This window comes from Ceratotherium simum, chromosome 19 (assembly GCF_057802395.1).
Source record: "Ceratotherium simum simum isolate JZ-2026a chromosome 19, ASM5780239v1, whole genome shotgun sequence".
Classification (NCBI taxonomy): domain Eukaryota; kingdom Metazoa; phylum Chordata; class Mammalia; order Perissodactyla; family Rhinocerotidae; genus Ceratotherium; species Ceratotherium simum.
In genome coordinates this window covers 45,302,179-45,322,704 of record NC_141918.1, presented here as the reverse complement: position 1 = coordinate 45,322,704, position 20,526 = coordinate 45,302,179, and the positions used below count along the sequence as shown (strand labels likewise).

General features: G+C 41.6%; 1 protein-coding gene across 3 annotated transcripts in view; it reads right to left on the bottom strand.

Annotated features, from left to right (window-relative positions):
- TPD52L1 (TPD52 like 1) overlaps positions 1–20,526 on the bottom strand; it is a 103,502-nt gene that overhangs the window by 49,455 nt on the left and 33,521 nt on the right. The window contains exon 1 of one of the 3 annotated variants that reach the window (XM_087444052.1): positions 1,506–1,583. The exons of the other annotated variants lie outside the window; for them this stretch is intronic. The gene's annotated coding sequence lies outside the window, so the exon portion shown is untranslated. Of the gene's footprint in view, positions 1–1,505; positions 1,584–20,526 lie in introns of those variants that run through there. 3 annotated transcript variants of the gene reach the window in all.

Here is a 20,526-nt window from a genome sequence, read left to right as displayed (position 1 = left end):
TTCTGCTTGGTTCTTTTTTATATCTTCCATTTCTTTGTTGACATTCTCACTGAGTCCATCTATTCTTCTCCCCAGATCAGTGAGCATCCTTAACACTCTTAGTTTGAACTCTCTGTCGGGTAGGTTGCTCATTTCTGTTTCACTAAGTTCCTTTTCTGGGGTTTTGTCCTGTTCCCTTACTTGGAATGTATTCTTTTGCCTCTTCATTTTGCCTCTTTCCCTGTGCTTGTGTCTACGTATTAGGTAGGTCAGCTACGTCTCCTGCTCTTGGATAGGTGACCTTATGTAAGTGATGGCTTAGGAGGCTTCCAGTGTGCTTCCCTCAGTTCTCAATGTTCCAGGGGTGACCCCTAAGTGGGCTACGTGTATCCTTCTGCTGTGGCCTGTTTGCTCTCCCTGTAGGCGCCCAGGGAGGCTGAGTTATGCTCCTGGCCAGCTGTTGTAATGCTCAGCTGCTTGTAGTTGTTGTGGGCCCTTCAGTCTCTTTATCAGCTGTGGGGAGCCCCAGCACAGTTGGCTGCAAGTTCTAATACCACATTTGTGTTGCAGTATTTCTTTTAAGTGAGTAGGCCCCCACCGTGGCAGGTTGTTAGGCTCAGGGCCTTACAATTGCTGTAAGCCTCTAGCCTATTAGGTCTCTTGTCAGCTCTCTGAGGATTGCAGCTGGGTGGGGCTGGCCTCAGGCACAGGAGCACCCAATTGTTTCAGGCTTTGGAAGGTGGGGCAAACCTCCTATGTGGGTCTTTGAGAAGTACAAGTCTTCTGTGGCTGAGAAGCCCTGCCGCCCACAGGTCCACACACACAGTCAACACAGTCCTGCCCCGTGTGAGCGCCCCGACCCCCCAAGTGGACCCAGTCTCTCCACGGCGGGAGCCCCACACACTCTGCCACCGCCCCACACTCTCCACCCGCTCCTTGTGCACACCCTGCCCCGCTCAAGTCAGCTCAGTTGCCAGGCTGCAGAGAATCCAGTCACCAATCTATGCAGGCCCACACGTTGCCTGAGGGCTTGTTGTTGGGTGGGGCTAGTCTCTAGGGTGGGCTGCCTGCCCTGGCTGAGCTGGATTAAATCGGTGCTCTAGCGGGTGGGGCAGACCCTGGGCTAGCAGGTCTCAGGGAGAACTCCAATGGCGTCTGTGTCAGCACGCTCACACCAGGCCACAACAATGGCCGCCGCCAATGTCCCAGTCCCTGGAGAGGTCTCACCCCTCACCGAGATGCACTCAGGGCCTATTAGGTGAGTCTCTTGTCACCGAAGCACCGTGCACCTTTCTTTCTGGTGATTTTAGGATGCTTTCTGGAACGGGTGAGTTTGTGCGCGGGCCCTTTAAGAGCCAGTTTTAGTTTCTTTGTGAACCGGGTTTTCTGGGGGTGCTACCCAATGCTTTAGCAGCAGGCAAAGTCAGATATTATGCTGCTGGTCTCAATTGTGCTGGGTCCACAAAATGCCCACAGCGGGGGCGCTCCCCGGCTCAGGGCCCCGCGCCTCCAGGGAGGCTGCGTACCTGTGAGCTGCTCCCGTTGGCCGTGAAGCTGGCGGCTTGTGAAGGTGGCGTTTTTCCTCTCCAGAAGGGAGTCTCTGCCTCTTCTACCCCAGTTAGGATTGTCCGTTGTTGCAGGAGTTCCTCTTATCCAGTTTTCAGTTCTGTCTCAGGGGTAATTTTTCCACGAGTAGTTGTAAATTGGCTGTGTCCACGGGAGGAGGTGAGTTCAGAGTCTGCCTACGCCGCCATCTTGACTCCCAAGCCCCTAAATATTTCTTATGCACCTCCATTATCAAGCTGTTTTTCGTTCATTTACCAATAACTCGTATCTAGCCTATTATTGAATCATGTGTACAGTAGATGGGGCTTTAAATGTGGTTTTTCCTGTTGCCCTGGAGTTTTTGCAGAGGCCTCAAATGCTAAGAACAATACAGTGGGAGCTTTACACTCTCACATCCAAAATCCAAGGCTTGAATTCTAATGCATGACACGCCAATATATTTTATGAGTGGTTCTGCCAGGCCTGGGATCACCTATCTCTAGCCTTCGAGAGCGGGGTGTAGAGTGGAGCAGGGAGAGAGCAGCATTGCAAGAAATTTGCATACACAGAGCAATAATTAAAGACAAGCCATACTCCCATTTCCAGAGATCACCACTATAAAACCTCCAGGTACATCCTTCCAGATCTTTTCCTATATATTGCAGCACACATTTTTCTTTCCACATCTTAACATCTCTGAAATCAGGATGCCTCTTACAATCAGTGGTGTCTTACAATTAATTGGCAGCATTTTTTTCTTTCTTAGTGATATATAAAACAATAGATAAAATCTTTGGCAACTTAGATTTGAAAAATCTAAAAATAGACAGATACATACAAATCTAATATATATATAAGATATATCCATCTAACTAAAAATGAGATCACATTGTTTTGTAACTTGACTTTTTTTCCAGCCAATTTTCTCATCTTTTTTCATCTCATCTGAAACCAGACCATAGCAAAGGTCCCCGGTTGATCCCGTGATGTATCTAGAGCTGGTCTGGACAAACCCGTGTTCAATCCACAACTGTATACTTGCTGGTTGTTAAGCTCCATAAGCCTCTTTTCCTCTAGCTGACTAATTAATGACTTATGGAAGACACCAGGCTCTGTCTTGGTAAATTTATCCCATATTTTGATGAACGATTCATCAGGTGATTGCAAGAATATACGCTATTGGGAAGAGTGTACCTTTTGGGGATAAACTCACCTCAGGAAAGATTCCAGCTCCACCCTTTTTCAACTTTGTGACTGTGATAGTTTGAAACTCAGTCTTTTCATCTGTAAAATGGGGATAATGCTATTTACCCACAAGGGTAGGTTGTCATGAGTTACAGTTTTGCAAAATACCTAGTACAGTGCCTGGTATATAATAACCAGTTAGCACATGTTAGGACCCAATCTAGTCATACTTGAGTAACATCTTCCTTGATCAAAATTACTTATAAAATTCTAGTGCTATGAGAGAAAAAAAAAAATCAAAGCTATTATTACTCTGTCCTCAAGGAGCTAAAAAAATTTCACTGTGGAGATAAGCCACTCACATATATACCTTAAGTCACACCACTACCTGGTGGCATGCAATTACATACAAAGTGAATGTCCTAGACAAACATAAACCCCATGCCATGATCCAGTTATCCTTCTAGTTAATATGCCCCCTCCCTAGAAAGGAGTCCTACATTCATTTGGCATTACCCTTTCTGGCCATTGCTTAATGGGCTAGGATGGATACCTAACCCAGGAATAGCCTCTGGATTCCTCTCTTGAGATTTTAAACTAAGAGACAAAGGACAGATAAGTGGAATAAGGTTAAACTGGGTGCCAGCAGAAGAGTAGAGTGTATGCCTAACTCTTTCTCACAACTCCCTCAGGTCATGTGTTTGTTCATCCATTCATTCATTCATTCAACAAACATTTATTGAGCATCTACTTAGTACTGTGCAGGTCTGTGCTCTCATGGAACATATAATCCTGCCTGTCGTAAGGCCCGTTTGACTTCTGAATTTCCATGAGCTTTCTCCTTACTCTTAGAATAAACCTCATTTTTCATTTGAGCTAGTCTGAATGTCTTTTTCTTTTTTTCATACAAGTAAACTCTAAGTTAAACAGAGAGAATAATATTATATAATTCAGGTAAAAGAGAGATCATTATGAACTCGCTACCAAATTTTAGCTCCACAACTTCAATGACTTGCCATGGCCTCAAAATAAATTAATTAAAAATTCGATAAATCATTTTGCCCCAAACTGGCTTTCTCTAAACCCGACGTCACTTTGTCATTGGTCTTTAAGATCTTCTCTGATATAAACAGTTTAAGAGGCTAAACCATACCTACACCATAAATGGTAATCTCCTTTGCTTTCCCTGAGCCCAGCCCCCTTCACTCTCAGAGAGCAAGGTGTGGGGCAGTGGTCCCCCAGTCTCACTATCCTTCCAGAACTTCTCGACACAGCACATTATTCATTGCTCATACTACCAGTCATCGGGCTATGATCTCTATACAGATTCTGAAGGCAATCCGGTCATTAAGGTTTGAGCTTCCCATAGTTTACCTGGAAATATCCCTGTACATGCAGAGAAGAATGCCCAGGGATTCTGGCTAAACCAGAAGGGCTGCAGACACTTCTGGGACTATAGTGGCTATCTCTGGAGAGGCCAGCCAGGAATTTCCTGGAGGTAAGGGTACAAGACTGGACTCCTAGAGCTTCCTGAGTAGTCTACATTTGGGAAGATTGGCGCAGACCCCACAACTGCGGGCTTGTCTTTAGGAGCTGTGTTCTTCACCTGCCCTGAGAAATGACAGATGAGTGTTCTCTACTCCAGTGTTTGGGGTGGGCTCACCATTCCTGGACCTTCAAAGCTAGGGCCTCCTGACAGCATAGACCAAGTCAGCACCATGGTTCCATTTGGGTCATATGGCCATAGGTGGCAGCTGAGGGTTATGTGTCTCCAAGTTGATGGTTGGAGTCACTAGGGGATCAGCTACACCCAAGGATCTAAAACACAGTGGACTGCTTTCCAAGAAGCCTGACACTGGTAAAGTTCAGTCTTGAAGTTCAAGGTTGTGTCTGGGAAACAAGTAAAGCTGTGTCAGAGATGAGGCACATGGGAGAGACCAGATTCTGAGACCCTGAAGGAAGTGCTCAACAGTTTCCCTCAGTAGCTCTGTGCAGGCCCCCAATGGCTTTGAGCTACAACCTAGGACCTGCCTGCTCATTCTTGCCTGTTGGACGTAAAGGCTGTCTTCACTGGCATAGTGCCTTCTTTAGTAGGATGAAAGGGCCTGGAGTGAGGGGTGGGAGTGCACTCTGAAGACCATGAGGGTTCTGGACCGGGTCACTCCCTCAGCGATGCTGTCAGCACTGGTCCCGTCACCACACGGAACTGTACCAGCGTCTGTACCACCCTCGGGCACTCGCTACTTTCTCCCTTGTGTTAAGTCTATTTGACTACATGTCTTATCTCCCGTGCTAGACCGTGAGCAACTGAACGACAGAAAATCAGTTTTGTTCACCTTGGCCTCCTTGTGTTTCCTGGCATGATGATCTGTCCTGGCATGATGATATAAGGACAGACCACACCCTAGAGCAACATGCACCAGCTGTGCTTAGAGCCACTGGTGAGGAAATGTCTCTGAAAACAGTAATCCAGGATCAGTCACCTGAACGTCACACTCACATGGGCAAAGGTGACTTTGGAAGGTCAAGACACTGCAAGAGTGACGCTCCCTCCTCCGCCAAGCCCTCCTGGGAACAATCAGTCCTTCTTCCAGGGACAGGTTCTTCATCTTCTCCTTCAGACTGACATTCTCTGAGAGAGAGCCGTTTGTCTCCTCTTCCTCAGGCCTCACCCCTTTTCCTCCTTCACAGATCTCCATCTGAGATGAACCCTATTTAACCCCGCCTTATCCCCAGCTCAATCCTAGTGAAATAAATAGAGAACTGCTATCAACCTGCTCTTTCTTGCTCTCTGTGATACCTCTTGGCCTTGAGGGAAGTCAGTGAGGGGCACCAGACCCTCAACTGCAACCAGGCCGCATAATAATCTGTTCTCAAACTTTTTTGCATTCGTTTCTGTCAATCACCCCAAAATATATCCTGACACTACAACAAAGGATCTGCCCTGACACTGAAACTATATGAAAAGGGCATAATTGCTGCTGTCTCTGTGAGAACTTTCTCTCAGCAGTTGGTTGATTACTCTTGTAAGGGAGGAAGTAAAATAAATGTTTTCTTTTCAACCAAAGGCTATGTGCCAGGTGTGTTTCATATCATATCTTGTCTCATCCTCCCCAGAAACACATTAGGCAGATGGTATCAAGATAAAGGGTCTCAGATTTTACCCAACTTGCAAGCTAACAAGTTATTAGCCTGCTACAATTTCATGGATGCTGGGGGAAGACCCAAGACACCTGGATCAGAGACTCACAGTATAGCAAGCAGCATAAACATCACGTGCAGGCTTGCTCCTTTTGCCACCAAGTCCCACAGAGGGGTGACATGGAGGGACCGAGATGGAAAATGCTCCCACAATGGGTTTGCATCACAGCTGAAGAATCCTAAGCTCAGGGAATCCAAATCTTTCTTAACAGGCAGTAAGCAAACCTGCCTTCTGCTCTAGAGGGAGACACTATCTCTATCTTCCAAGGCTGTTCACTATAAACATCCTCGAAAAGATAGTGCAGAAAAATGGCTGTCAATGTCTCTGCTTGCAAGATGTGCAGAAACGCAAGAGATTTCTGGAGAATCGCCTTCATAGCTGTATTTTCTCATTTTTTCAATGAAGAAATGATGGTTCAAAAAGTTAGTTAACTTGCCCAAGCTCACATGGTTGATGAGTGGTGGACTTGAGATTTGAATGCAAATCTATCAGGTTACAGAGCTCATGCTTTTTCAACTTGACCACATCTCTTGCACAGGTTGGACAGCGACTAAAATGTCTCTCTATCCTGCCCATAAAACCTTCTGCTCTCCAGGACCCAGACTTACTGAAGGCCAAGGTCTGTAGATTTAATATACGCAGGCTCCCGACTATTGATAACTGGGAAGAGGCCAGGGTGGGCCTACATCTCCTAAACCCTCTCTTACAGGAGTTACTCAACTAATGTTTGTCGAATTAATCCCCTAAGATAAAAATCAAACTATCAAATCTTCTCAGGATATCTGTCATATTTGTCTATCCCTTTGAATCTTCATTGCTATGATAGTGATTTAAGCTTTTATCACCACACACTCAGACTGCTCAAATCTCAGCTAAATTTTATTTCCTTGCGTGCATTCTCTTTCCGTACCACCCAATCTACACAACACTCAAATTAATATTTTGAACACATTACTTTCATCATCAAAACCCAGTTCAATAAACATTCAATGGATGGAATCGCTTCTAGCCTAAATTTGAAAATTCTTAGACTAGCATTCAAAACCTTCCACAGCTGGCTGCAAGTGATGATTCAACTAGCGTGCCTATGATTTTCCCACCAAACCCTTGAAATCAGGCAGGCTGGCGTATGCCGTGTCCCTCAGTCACGTACTGTTCCATCCGATGCTTTTTGTGCTGCTCCATCCCTCTCAAAATTCTCTCTCTTCTTCCTCCTCAGTTTTTGTTCTAGAATCCTACCAAGCTGCCAACAACACTAGAATGACACGTAACATGTTGTGTGCTGAATTTGATCTCAAATGTTGACTTTTTGGCTTTTTATATGTATTACTAGACACATTACTACTAAATGCTATATGCAGTAGAAGCTACATTACAACTTGCATTATAAATTGCATTAAGACACATGATACTGTATATTACTATAATTATAGTTAAACAAGTTTATGAAGAAAATATTTCAGACACTGTCCTGTAAAAGTTTACTGTCCTTCTTAAAATATGAAGAACGCATGAGTCACCACTATTAATAGCATTGTTTTCTAAAGCTTTAGTTTCATGTAATAATGTAGCTAAAAAAAGAAGTCATATCCTATCAGCCTGAGAGTGTACTAATCAGGAGAATAAAGAGAGATTTTATGCTTTTCACTAAGTATTTTATCCGAAGATGCTTCCTAAGTTGTAGCAGAATAAATTAAATTCTTATATTCCATCTTTCCACTTTTTTTTTTAATATGCTGCTTAGGTGTCAATTCAAATAGTTAGATGGTGATTAAAATTGACTCTAATCTCTAAAAAAAATTTGCAACTAGCCAAAACCTAACTTTGGCTAAAGATGGAAGTGACATGCTATTACAGATAGAGATCAACAAATATATGGAAATATTTCCTTCCATTTCTCATTCATCCATAGGCACAAGGCAACTGTCTTCTGACTGCAAGAGGAAACATAACTTTGATATAAAATTCTCAGGTTCGTTATATATTGTTGAAGTCACCAAATTTCAATAGAATAGTAAAGATAGCAGTAAGGATATGGAACCCAACAGCTAAATAAGTACTGGGAGGTGGTGAAGGGTAGGCAAACTTCAAGGAGCTCAAACCAATTAGGGATGCACATAAACCTAAATTATCATTTCTGTGGCTAAGATCTGACCAGGACTCCTACTCATCTCCAGGAAGAACACTCTCAGAGAACCTGAACTGGCCACATTTATCAAAGGTTTCCCTAGTCTCATGCCCAATCCATGTCTTTAGGATGCTCCCGAAGGCATTGAGAGCTGTGGGAATTTGGGGTGATGGGTAGGACCTGCTCACCCTATGACTACAGTGACACTGCCAAGGCCATGGGAGTGGCTTGCTTCGTGACATCATCTCCCTGGACTAACTAGAGAAAACGTCACTGCATTAAGACACAGGTTCAAATACTGTGTAAGACCAGCTGGTCATTCAGGCTGGGATCCCCAGGTTGGCCACATATTTCAGAGAGATCATATTCCAAGTTGTCATCTGTGGTTTGTTAGGTCCAGAATTTTATTTCACCAGTTGACACTGAACTGGTGATCAGCCTCTTAGATGATAGTTTCTACCAACAAATCTCCTGGGAGATTGATTTGCCAAGTAGACCAAATATCTTATGGCAAGTTCTGTGCTCCTTTCTTCCTCAGAACAAAATCTTCTTGAGAAACAAAATGAACAGCAAAAGATTATTTGGTAAGCAGTGGGAAGAACTTTTAAAGAGAGTTATAGATGACTTCAAGATAGTGTAGCACTTATGCTATATTTTAACTGCATGATTCATTGTCTTTCTCCTCCTTTAGATTATGAGGTACTTTATTCACTGTTAATACTAGGTTCTCAGTAAATATTTGTGGAATAACTTAATTAACTATCATGACCTTACATATGTACTATTCAAATGCCTATAAATTAAATCTGATACTCAGCCAGGGGAACATCGGCTCTTTTTGCATTGTTGAAGACAAAATGACCAAGACTGGCAAACAACGTAATGGCCATTGATAGGAGTAGCAAGTAACATGTGGCAGAGAAGTAATAACCAGCATACATCAGTATATCAGCTGTACTGGTACCATCGTGCCATTTTTGTTCTGCATCTAGTCCCTTCAAGGACTACATTAAGCCAGAGGCTAGCTGTCATTCTATCAATGTTCTGCCTGAGTTTATACCTTTACATTCCCAGATAAAACAAATTCTAAGTCTCTACTTCCTTGAAAAAGCTACAAGTAAGTAAAGTGAGAAAGATTAAGATGAATTAGGATCTTCATGACGTGACAGGTGACTCTAGAATGTTATTGCATTTAGTAATAGAAGACACCTACTTCAGGATCTTATCCACCATCCTGACAAGTCAAAAACTGATACATACCTGGGACTATTTGCAGTAGAAAGATGTGTTTTCATGTCACCAGGACACAGTTGTGTTATACTTTCCAAACTCCATCCTAATTTATGTTGTTTGGAATAGATCAATAAAAGAAAACTTTAGTTTAAACTGTGAATACCGTAGAAAATTTTTCAAAAATTGTTTTATAAGTAGGTTAAGGGAATAAGTATAGAAAACATCAGGTTTTCTGAAACGGAAGCCACAAAGAGAGAAGCTTAAGTTCCTTACAGTTGACGTGGTAGATGTGTTCCTCCAGGGGCTGCTTCTGAACTTCACTCCAGGGGGGCCAACGTGAATCACAACCAAAGAGCGAGCCCTCAGACCTGAGCTTTTATTCCTCACATGAGGTCACATGACCTTATCCAGACCAATGGCTTCTCCTGGTTATGAGCATTTCAGCGACCACGCTCAAAACCACAGAGTAAAACACTAAGTGAATTTTCAATTAAAAGATGTAAAATATTTATCACAAATCTCTTCAGCCTTAAGCATAAGGCATTTGGGATATTCTTCCCATTGTAAACCACTATTTGTCACTCTGGAAAAGGCACGGGTTGACATACACACACAAGAGATGCACACTGGATAAGACTGCAACTCAGACCCAGACAACCCCAAGACAAAGTCATAAAAACACAGCAGCCACAAATTTGTGAGTAAAAATCCAAACAAATAGTTATGAAAAAACAAAAAATAGCTAATGTTCCTGATGCAGAGACTCTAGGAACTTCCTCTTCTGAATAAACTCCTACACTGCATGAGGAAAAATAAAACTATTGCAGGAATGTGTGTAGATAAACCAAACAGGTAGACCACCTTAACCTTTAAATCATCCTCTTCTCTGCATCGCCCCCTCATTTCTCAGCCTCCAACACACATACTCAAATTTACCTCTTAGAGAATTTGGAAAAGGAAGCCAAACCTGACAAAAAATATACTTCCGAATTTAACAGCCAGCCTTAGATTTTTGCCTTGAGCAAGAAGGGAGCCAGCCTCATATTACAAGAAAACTCCAGGGTCATTAGTTATTCTGAATTCAAACACATTAACAAAAAGTAACACTCATTTAAAGAAAAAGAAATCACTTTCTTCTCTCTCTTCCTCCCTTCCTCCTCCTTACACCATCAGAAATAGACTTGAGAACTGGGTTTTCCATTCATTTATTTGGTGAGCTGTTCTGAGATACCCAAGCTACAGCATAAGGCTGTGGGACTGGTTTCTATCTCCTCCAATCCCTGAGGGAGTGAGACAGACACAAGCTGCACATGTGGTCAGCTTCACTGGGCAGACTACATTCCCATCCGTGGTCATTCCTTGAATGTTCACTGGTCTTTATAAAGTTCTGGGTCATCCTTTAGGGTTAGTTTAGGAAAATAGTAAAACTATTCCCTTTGCAATGGAAGACATCCACTATGAACGTGAAGCAGGAGAAAATGTAACTTTTCCCTCAAGACATTTAAAGAAAGGGGTAGACGGTAAGAAAGATTCCTCAGACAGGCCGGGGATTTTTAAAGTAATCTAGTCCTTACACAACATCAAGGCTATGGTGAGGGTCAGACAGTGATGCCAGGTTGCAGCCACCAACACATCAAGCCTGGACTCTTGCCTTTGGGTACTGCAGCCTGACTCGGAGGCCTGATCATTTAAAAGGTCAGAGGTATCAGCAGTCTTCCCTTTACTTTAAGCAATCAGTAACATTCACATTTCTCCAGTTTTGCTTATCTAATCTTTAGCATTTCAAATAGCTACTATTGACAATGTCTAGGAGAAAACTTCTTTTTCTCTTGAAACCTGGGCAGAAAAATAAATGCTAAAAGAGATGGAAACGTGTTTCTGAATCATGAAATGTTTAGCAAAAATAAAATATACAAGAATTAGGAAAGTTTATGGCAAGTCACACACAAGAAAATGCAATGGCCAAATAAAATATGAAAAGACAAGCTGACTAGTAATAAGAAAAATGCAAATTAAAATCACAAAGATATATCATCTTTTCATCTAAGAGATTAGGGAAGACGCAAAAGTTGGATAACAGCCTGTGTTGGCAAGGTTGTAGAGAAATAGGTCCTCTAACTGGACTGTGACATCTGACTGGGGAGAACCTTTGATCCTGCCATCCCACTCTTGAGAATCAATCTTATAGAAAAAAAAAGGAACAGACCTCAGAAGATAGGTATAAAATATTTACTGCAGCATTGTTGATAGTGGAAGAAAACTACAAAAACTTGAATGCCCATCAGTAGGGAAACAAATGAAACAAGCACAGTACATCTATACTGTGTACTATTTTTCAGTCTAAAAATAACGAACTGGAGCGACATGTACTGACCAGGAGGAATGTTCCCTGTATATTGTTAGATGTGGAAAGCAAGTTGCTGAGGCATGTTTGCACATGATCCATCTAGGGAAAAGAATAAAAATTGCTGGGAAAGGCAGTATCATGCATGCAGTCTTTGGACCTCCACTTGGCCAAATAAGAATGGGCCTCGGGCCTGGAACACTTCTTCCCCAAGAGATAAAGACCCCACATAGCCTGTGCAGAGCTTATCACTTTATGAGGGATTATCTCTCTCTATCTCAGGCTCAGTAGGTTTGTTGCCTAAACCTGTGTGTGTCAATGGCCCTCAGGCATGCCCCCAGCTTTCAGTATTTCACACTTCACGGGGAGGGGTTGGGGTCCTTCACTCCATTGTTGTTGGTGGTAGAATCGTGAGGAGTGTACAGTATGCCAGTTGCCCCGCATCAGCTGCTGGGGGGGCGGGGCAGGGGACGAAGAGACCTGCTGGCCATGAGGTTCTGATGCACACTATTGAAGCTAATCTTGTTCTGTCTCTTCCCTATGTAAGCAAAGTGTTGTTCCATCCAGTGCTTGACTGTGTTGTTTTCCTTGGCAACTCCAATACCAAGATGCAACGGACAGAAGAGTTGGGAGTGCTCCCCTGAGACTGGCACACAGTGTTCTGCTCTTTTGGCATTAATAACCAGTACACAGTACTCTGCTTGACAAAAATACTTTTTACGTGTGAACACGAATGTCCATGTCTCTGTATGAGCGCTGAGAAAGGTGAGAAAAGATACATACCGAATTGTTAGTGCTGGTTACTGTGAAAGGGTAAGACTGGGTAGGGAAAAGAAGATTAACTCTGTTTTACATACCTCTGTTACTTGGCTGGTTACAATAAGCACGTGCAATGGACTGAATGTGTCTTTCCAAAATTCGTATGTTGAAATCATAATCCCCAACGTGATGGTATTAGGAGGTGGGGACTTTGGGGCTGATTAAGTCATGAGGGTGGAGGCTTCATGAGTTGGGATTAGTGCCCTTATAAAAGAGACCCCAGAGAGCTCTTGTGCCCCTTCCACCACATGAGGACACAGCAAAAAGATGGTCATCTGCAAACCGGGAAGTGGGCTCTCTCCAGACACCAATCTGCCAGTGCCTTGATCTTGGACTTCCCAGCCTCCAGAACTGTGAGAATAAATGTTTGTTGTTTACCCAGTTTATGGTATTTTTTGTTATAGTAGTCCGAATGGACTAAGATAGCGTGTAAGTGTTAAAAATTTTTTAAATTTGTATTTTAAATTAAATTTTAAACATAAATAAAATCTAAAAGGATTACAGAAGTTGAAAACTCTTAGATACAGACATAAGATACTGTCTATCTTAGTCGATTCTTATAAGAAAGATAGTACTTAAATCCTGGCTGTTTATTTTTTAAACATCCAGAAAATGGGATTATAGGTTCAGGAGTCCCATCATGGCAAATACTATCTCACAATTGTTACAGTAAAGGAGTCCTTCCTAACATCTAACTCAAATTACTCTCACTACCATCAAAGCAAATGCCTCATTCCCATTCAGCTCAACCAACGTTTCTTTATTATTATCTTTTTCAGTAGAATTAGTGAACAAATACACAATATCACTGATGTGGTATTGTTATGCTTTAACAATCTTAACTGGGATGTTCAGCAAAGCATTACTGAAGACAAACAACAAAAAAGGTGAAATATATTAAATGTCCAAAATGGTGGATTATTTATAGTCTTTAGGGTAAAGCCATACAAGGGAACATTATGCATCATTAAATATCATTTTCCAGAAAAACAATGAATGATAACACTAAAAGCTCAAAATATCAGGTTAATTTTAAAATAAACAAAACTAATTTCAAATTTTGTATCAAACACGATATAAAATGCATAGATTTTCTATGCATAGGAAAAGACTATCAGGAGGAAATCCACAAAAATCTTAAAAATGAATATTACTGAGAAGTGAACTTGTGACTTTTTTCATTTACTTCTAACTACTTGTATTCTTCAAATACTCTAAAATAAACATATATTAAGAAAAAAATGTAGATCTTTCTAGAGTGGGTTCCTTGCAGCCCCTATATCTTATCTATACCACCTAAGGATAAGCTGGTCTATGACATCACAGTAGAGCCTTTGATGGCCTTTCACGGGGTACAGGACAAAATATAACCCCCTTAGCAGAGCATCAATACCAGGGAGAGCCCCTCTGCATTGGCCCTTCAGCCTTTCTCCATTAGGCAGCTTACTCTCCAGCCACACCAGCTCACAGTCACTCTCAAAGCACTGGGCACTTTGTGCTCACATTTCTCTTGGGCAAGCCATGCCCTTTCCTGCCATCTCCATGTGTCCAACTTGGCTTCAGCCTCAAAGCCCAGATCACACGGTGTCTATGCTATGAAGCTTTTCTCTAAGTTAACTGTTTCCTTGTGTATGTGTCTTACCTGTTCTCACTGGTTCCGTTCTAGCATAATCATATCGAATTTAGTGCTTATCGGTCCTTACTTATGAACTCTTCAAGAGCTGAGACACTGTCTTAATCATGTCTGAGTCTCCAGCACTTAGCACAGTTGTGGTACACAATAGGTGCCCAAAACTATTGGATGAATAAGTGAATATATAGTTAAATAAAAATAAACTACAAATCATCTGTACTGTAATCATGGAGAATTACTGAAACCTCTGCCCAAAAATCACCAAGAAAATAGAAAAAACAAGAAGAATTGCTGGATTGGTGAGTTCTTTCTGAATGAGAGTGTCACAGAGCTTTGGAAGAGAAACTGTCCTACAAATTGCAATTAAAAATCAAAATCAAAGGCCATATTTTTTAAGCCCATACTCGGAGAAGATAGATTTTTGTGTGTACAAGAGTAGAGAGAATAGATGAGTCTTTTCAACTCTCATTGTTATCACCAAAGGACAATACCTGTACAGTGTATGTGTAAACCATTAAATAACTCATTTCACTTTACAGTTTTGGTATCAATGGAAGGAATGCACACTCTTCTAAATCATGAGTGATGATTTTATTTCAAATATAGAATGAGTGAAGGAATATGAATGAATAAATATTAACATATGCAAACCAAGTAAATCGGGCCCAGGCAGAGTGGGTCTGGATTTTAGAAGCTGGCTGAGGGGACCGTGTCTTTGGAGACCAGCTGGGCAAGGACGAGGAAAACACACAGTCCCAAAGTTCAACTCCCCCGTAAGCATGTTCTCTGTATCTCTCAGACAGTGCTCATGTCCTTGATGCAATCAGAAGTCACCAGCAGCTGCTGGAGTGTCCCATACTGTCAGACTCACAGCCTTTGCTAACTCTGGAGATAATGACTACTAAGGAACATTTAAAAGTTAGGTCATGTTGAATTACCTAGAAACTGTGTATATCTTGTGTCCCTATTTTCTGAAAACATTTCCAATATCTTGAATAGAAATTTTTTCAAAGAAATATGTACTTAAACCTATTTCTAGCTAGTGCAATTGTAGTCAATTTTCAACACATTTTTAATAAATTATTGAAATCTGGTACTATTTTCTAAAAAATAGATCATACTATCTTAAGAATTTATTAATGGAATTTACGGCATGCTAAACACGGAAGCAGGAAGGAGACCAAGTTCTCTTTTAAAATCCTTCCTAGTTGGCAAACAAAACTGGAAAATGAAAGCCTGCAAATAAGTTGTCTGAAAGAGGCTTTTGATAATAATTAGTGGCTTTGAAAATGTATGCTCCTTTGAAAGAGGCACCGCCTCAGAAGTTTAACACGGACTAGCCACTGCAAAACATGGCAATGACTGCTGGCTCTCTCGTGGGTTCCAGGTAACCCAGCCCAGGAAGGTGGGTGGTAACCCACCCACTAAGGAGACCTCACCTAAGGATGGAACAATATGCAAGCACAATGAAAGTCAAGCTTTAAAAACTGCCTATGACTCCAAAGCATTTTTATGCATTAAGCCATTTTAAAATTTTTATCAATATCTGATTTCCAATATTTTATGACATAAGTACTCAATTCTAACACATTTTATTTTTATATTTAAGGCAAGCTAAACTTAATATCTTTTTTCCTTTTGAGTTTCATTTGACTTGAAATAAGACTTTATACGCAGAACTTAACAAGTGACTTTTTCTTGGTCCTATGTGCCATGGAAATATCAGCAATTATTTAGTAAATCATACAAATCTAGCAAAAATGTTTAGGCTGTATTACCGGTAAAAATTAAAATCAACAAAATCCAGCCTTAGATTCTACAATCCATAGTTCAGCAAACCAGTTGAGTAGTTAGAATTGCTTATTTAAATTAAAAAAAAATCCTTTACTTTCTCTTTAGAATCAAGGAAATGTTTTCTTTCATCAGAATGGGATGTAGTTTCACAGCAGTGTCTAGATCTATAGGCTCTTTGTCTCTTTAAGCGCCAGAGGAGGTCAATAATGTTAGTGTGTTAACATGTTCTCTTTCCTAAGGATGAAGGAAAATGAGCCAACCTCGCCCCTGTTTGCTATGACTATTTAGCCAGACGGATTTTTCAACTTCGGCACTATTGATATTTTGGGCCAGAGGATTCTTTGTTGTGTCCTGTGCATGTTCAGTAGTGTATACGCGTGGGCCAGCTAGATACCAGTAGTATCCTTTTGCCCCACATGACTACCAAAAACGTCTCCCGACGTTGCCCAATGTCCCCTGAGGGGCCAAACCACACCCAGTTGAGAACTACTGAGCTGGGTGGGAGCTGACACTTATGTTCACAAGGTGTCAGGCACTAGGCCAGGGGTTTTATGCACATTAATTCATATGGTAAGGAATCACTACCCCTAATTTATAGAAGAGAAAATTGATGTTCACAGAGAGAAAGCAGTAGAACAACGTTCCCCTGCTTTTTCTATATTCAAGAAATACAGACCTCCCAGTGTGTATGCCTAGTGTGTGTCCCTAGACCTCCCAGCTTTGGAAGCTCGTCTTGTGTTTGCAAATAGATTTCCCTGACCCCATGCCTCCAAGCATGTACATGCAGGACAGAATTGGGGCCGTCACGGCAAGTGAGTAAAGCTGGAAAATAAAGGAGGGGAACTTTGCAATTTTTCCATCTCCAGTGAATAGCTGAAAAACTGCTTATCAACTTGACCACTACAGGTTTCAAATACTACATTAGACACCTTTGAAAACAACAAACACAGAAGACTCAACTTGCCTTACAGGGTTTAAAGCAGTGTAAGAGCCGCCAAGTGGCTGAGAGCCTCTGGGTCGCCCCTGCTGTAGTCAGGATCCACTGGAAGCTAACCTCAGATCTTCTGTCCCTGAAGGCGGCAGACCTTGGGCTCCTTCTCCTCTTGGGGAGCAAAGCAGAGTTCAAGATCACACTCAGATCAGGCAGAGAGCCAGGGTCCTGGTTTGAAGCCCGGGGTACAATCCCGGTTCCTGGTAGAGCTGACCGTGATGACCTTCCCAGATCTTGGCCTTTGCTTATTTAACCGGAGCCACAGGCTCACTCAGAGCTCCCCAGGCTAATTGATCCCTTGGCCAGCCCCAGTCTGACCTAGAGCTGTGGCATTTGCCCAGCCTCACCGGTGTGGACTCCAGCAGTGAGCTGCTGTTAACCACACCCCGTTGTGACAGTGCCTACCTCTCCCTTTTATTTCATTTCTTCTGGACTAAGAAAAAAGTGACTCTACTGTTTCAGGTAATGGACACCTAAGTGCCTTTTTTAAACTCTTTGAAAATCAGACGATGCACCCCTCACCTCTGAGTTTTAATGGGCTTCAATTCCCTTTGGACTCTTCTACTTTACCAATTATGTACACTTTTGCTGGTTTAGTTCCTGCCACTCATCTGAACCCTTAGCACTAAAATGAAAGGAAAAGCAACTTGGCAAGCGGTTATCACCTTTTGGGGTACATCTTAGTTGAGAGTTATCATTGCAAAGGCACTCTTGTTTCCAAAATGTGGCCTAACTTCAAGAAAATATTAAACTATATGTTATTTAGAAATAGCAAGTTTGCATACTCGGAAAGTACTTTCGTTATACTCTACTTTGGGTAGAAAATCAACTTTGCTTCCAACTCTTCTGCTTCTTAGAGTTCTGAACCTCACACTTACACTCAAAAAAGTCTTGATTTTTGGGCCTGGTAGGAAGAAAGAGGGGAGTGTTTCCTGATCTGGGGGACAGACATTTCTCTAAAATTCTCCCTGGTAGAAAAAGAATTCAAAACGGACACGAAAATGAGTTGCATAAAAATCAAGAAAGCACATTTCTTGCATTTCTGAGCCTGTGAACTTGATTCACACCCACTCTATGCTGAACTGGATTGGTTGGTGGATATGTGCGGTTTAGAACTATTTAATTAGAGACTATGAAGACAACAGACCCACCAAGATGAAAAAGCAAAATGATTCAAGGGTTTGGAATGTCCAAGTGATAACACAGAAAAACAGATTTTAGTCTGGAAGAGAGACATCTCCAGAGACTGTTCACATTGCTAGGCTTGTTCAAGCAAAAGGGTAGCAGCTCTTTTCTCAGCAAGCAATTAAAAGGATGAAATAACATTCAGCAAGCACGATTATGAGTTTGTGTTAGGAAATATTTTCAGATTATAAATTAAATGTAGCTCCTTGTGGTCTAGAAAAGGTTGGGAAAATCTTTTCTGGAGGTCTCCAGCAGGAGATTCACCACATGACTGTTCTGATTAAAAGCACAGACTTGGCTAGATATCTCTGAGGAATCGTTTTAAAGTTGTTTTTATTTTCATGCCTAATGATCTAGGAATATGACCACACCTTCAATACTGAGGGGGAGGAATTCCAATGCTGGGTCTGCCACTGACTGGCCAAGTGGCTCTGAGCAGGATTCTTATTCACTCTGACTTCTGTGCCTCTTGTGGAAAATAAGGGGGGCAGCTTGTCAACCTTACCAATCTGTTTAGATACCCCGGTGATGAGGGAGGTGGAGAGTCCTAGAATAAAGTCTGATATCAAACACACAAATATGAGGAAAAAAGGAAAGTTCAATTTTCATGGAAATTTGTTGTACAATGTTAATGAATCTGATAAACACCAAAGATATATTACGGAAAACATAAGCATTTATTTTAAGTTATTCTATATGATGTACTTTATATAAGCTAATAGAAAAATAACCATTTAACATGTCGTACATTCCATTAAAAAATAACCTGGTGATTGCTGGTCTTGCATTGAGACAGAAGCCTGGTTGATAATTATTTACATTTCCTTTATTTGGAGGGCAACATACCAAAAATGTTTAATGTTTATACATTAAAGCTATAATTAAGCTCTTACATTACTGAAACAGTAATTAAAACTTTGAACTGCCCCAGATGTTTCTGTGGCTAATCTAAGTTCAAGTTTGATCTTATTATCTCTCTGTGACAGTCACAAGGATTAAGGAGATGAGATGAGGATTTAAAAAAATATATAGAAAGTCTTAAAAACAACCGCAACTTTGGAAGCTATGGAAAGCTGATCTTTCCTTGTTTTCCCGGGCCTTCGATGGTTCATATATTTAGAGCCAAATTTAAGAGCGTCATTCCAGGCCAACTGAGTTGGACTCTTTGAGGTCAACCTTGCACATCTGTATTTTTTTAAGCCCCACAGGTGACACTGATGGGCAGCCAATGTTGAAAACCACTGATCTTCAATAATATAATATGATGTAAATGGCACCACTGTGAATCACTTACCTCATATTATATATACATATATATATTTTTTCACTTTCTTCTTTTATTGGAAAGCAGATACAGGGCACATCACAGGGTGGGAACCAGCCTGATGCCTCCTGGCAAGACTTAGGACAATGGTAGCCAGAGTCAGGGCTAAGCCCAATGACACAGAGGTTCGAGAAGAGGTCAACCCCTCCACACCATGGTCACAAGGCTTTCCCAGGAAGATCAGCGTCCCCCTGGTGACATCAGCTTCTTCTGTCATGTGCCTAAAACTGCAGGAAGCAGGCTTGTGCCACTGTCTTACTGTCTCCTGGAATGACCTGGAATGCCACAGCCACCCTTGTTACAGCATCGATAGACATCAGCAGTGCCTTTACTGGGACCAGCTATTGGAGGACTTGTTCTAGCTCGGCCTCTGCTCTCATGAAGCTTAAGAGACACATGCTGAGCAGACAAGCAACAACTTACCTGGTTGTGGTAATGCTACAGTACAACAGGTTACTGTGACAGAGTGACTGGAGACAGGGCTTCTGACTCCACACAAGATCGACAATGGCTTAAAGCCCCTCTAAGATGGGTCAGTAGTGTGGCCCCAACAAGGAGTTACCATATAAAATCCAAAGAAAACAGATTTCCAGGGAGAGGTAACAGCTAGTTCAAAAGCCCTAAGGTTAAAAGCTGCTTGGCACATCCTAGGATCAAAAGATGCAAGTGTTGATTATAGCAACAATCAAGACAACAATGCTGATTTGTCTGGTATTATCAGGGAATTTCACATAAGTACCTTTTCCATAGATGTAAAGTTTACCTAATGTTAAGCTATTTAAAAATTACCCATTATATACACAATCTTTTTCTCATTGAAGAGTGATACAAAAATGCATGACATGCTTCTTATCCTCAAAGAACAGAGTAGAGATCCTTAAAGTACCCAGCTAACTATAAATCAAGAAAGAATGTATTAAACACTTTAGCCAAGGTCTAAACCATGTCCTATTAGCACAAATAGAGAATGTTTAATTTCAATAGCTCATCCCAAAGGTCTTCATAGAGATAATATTGTTTGATTTTGGTCTTACAAAATAAGAGGACTTTGACAGGTGGAGATGGGGAGGCAGATCTCATAGGGAAGAGCATTGGCAAAGTTTCAGAACCAGGAAAGTTCAGGCACAGTAAAAAAATGAAGAGCTGCTTGACTATCTGGGGTTA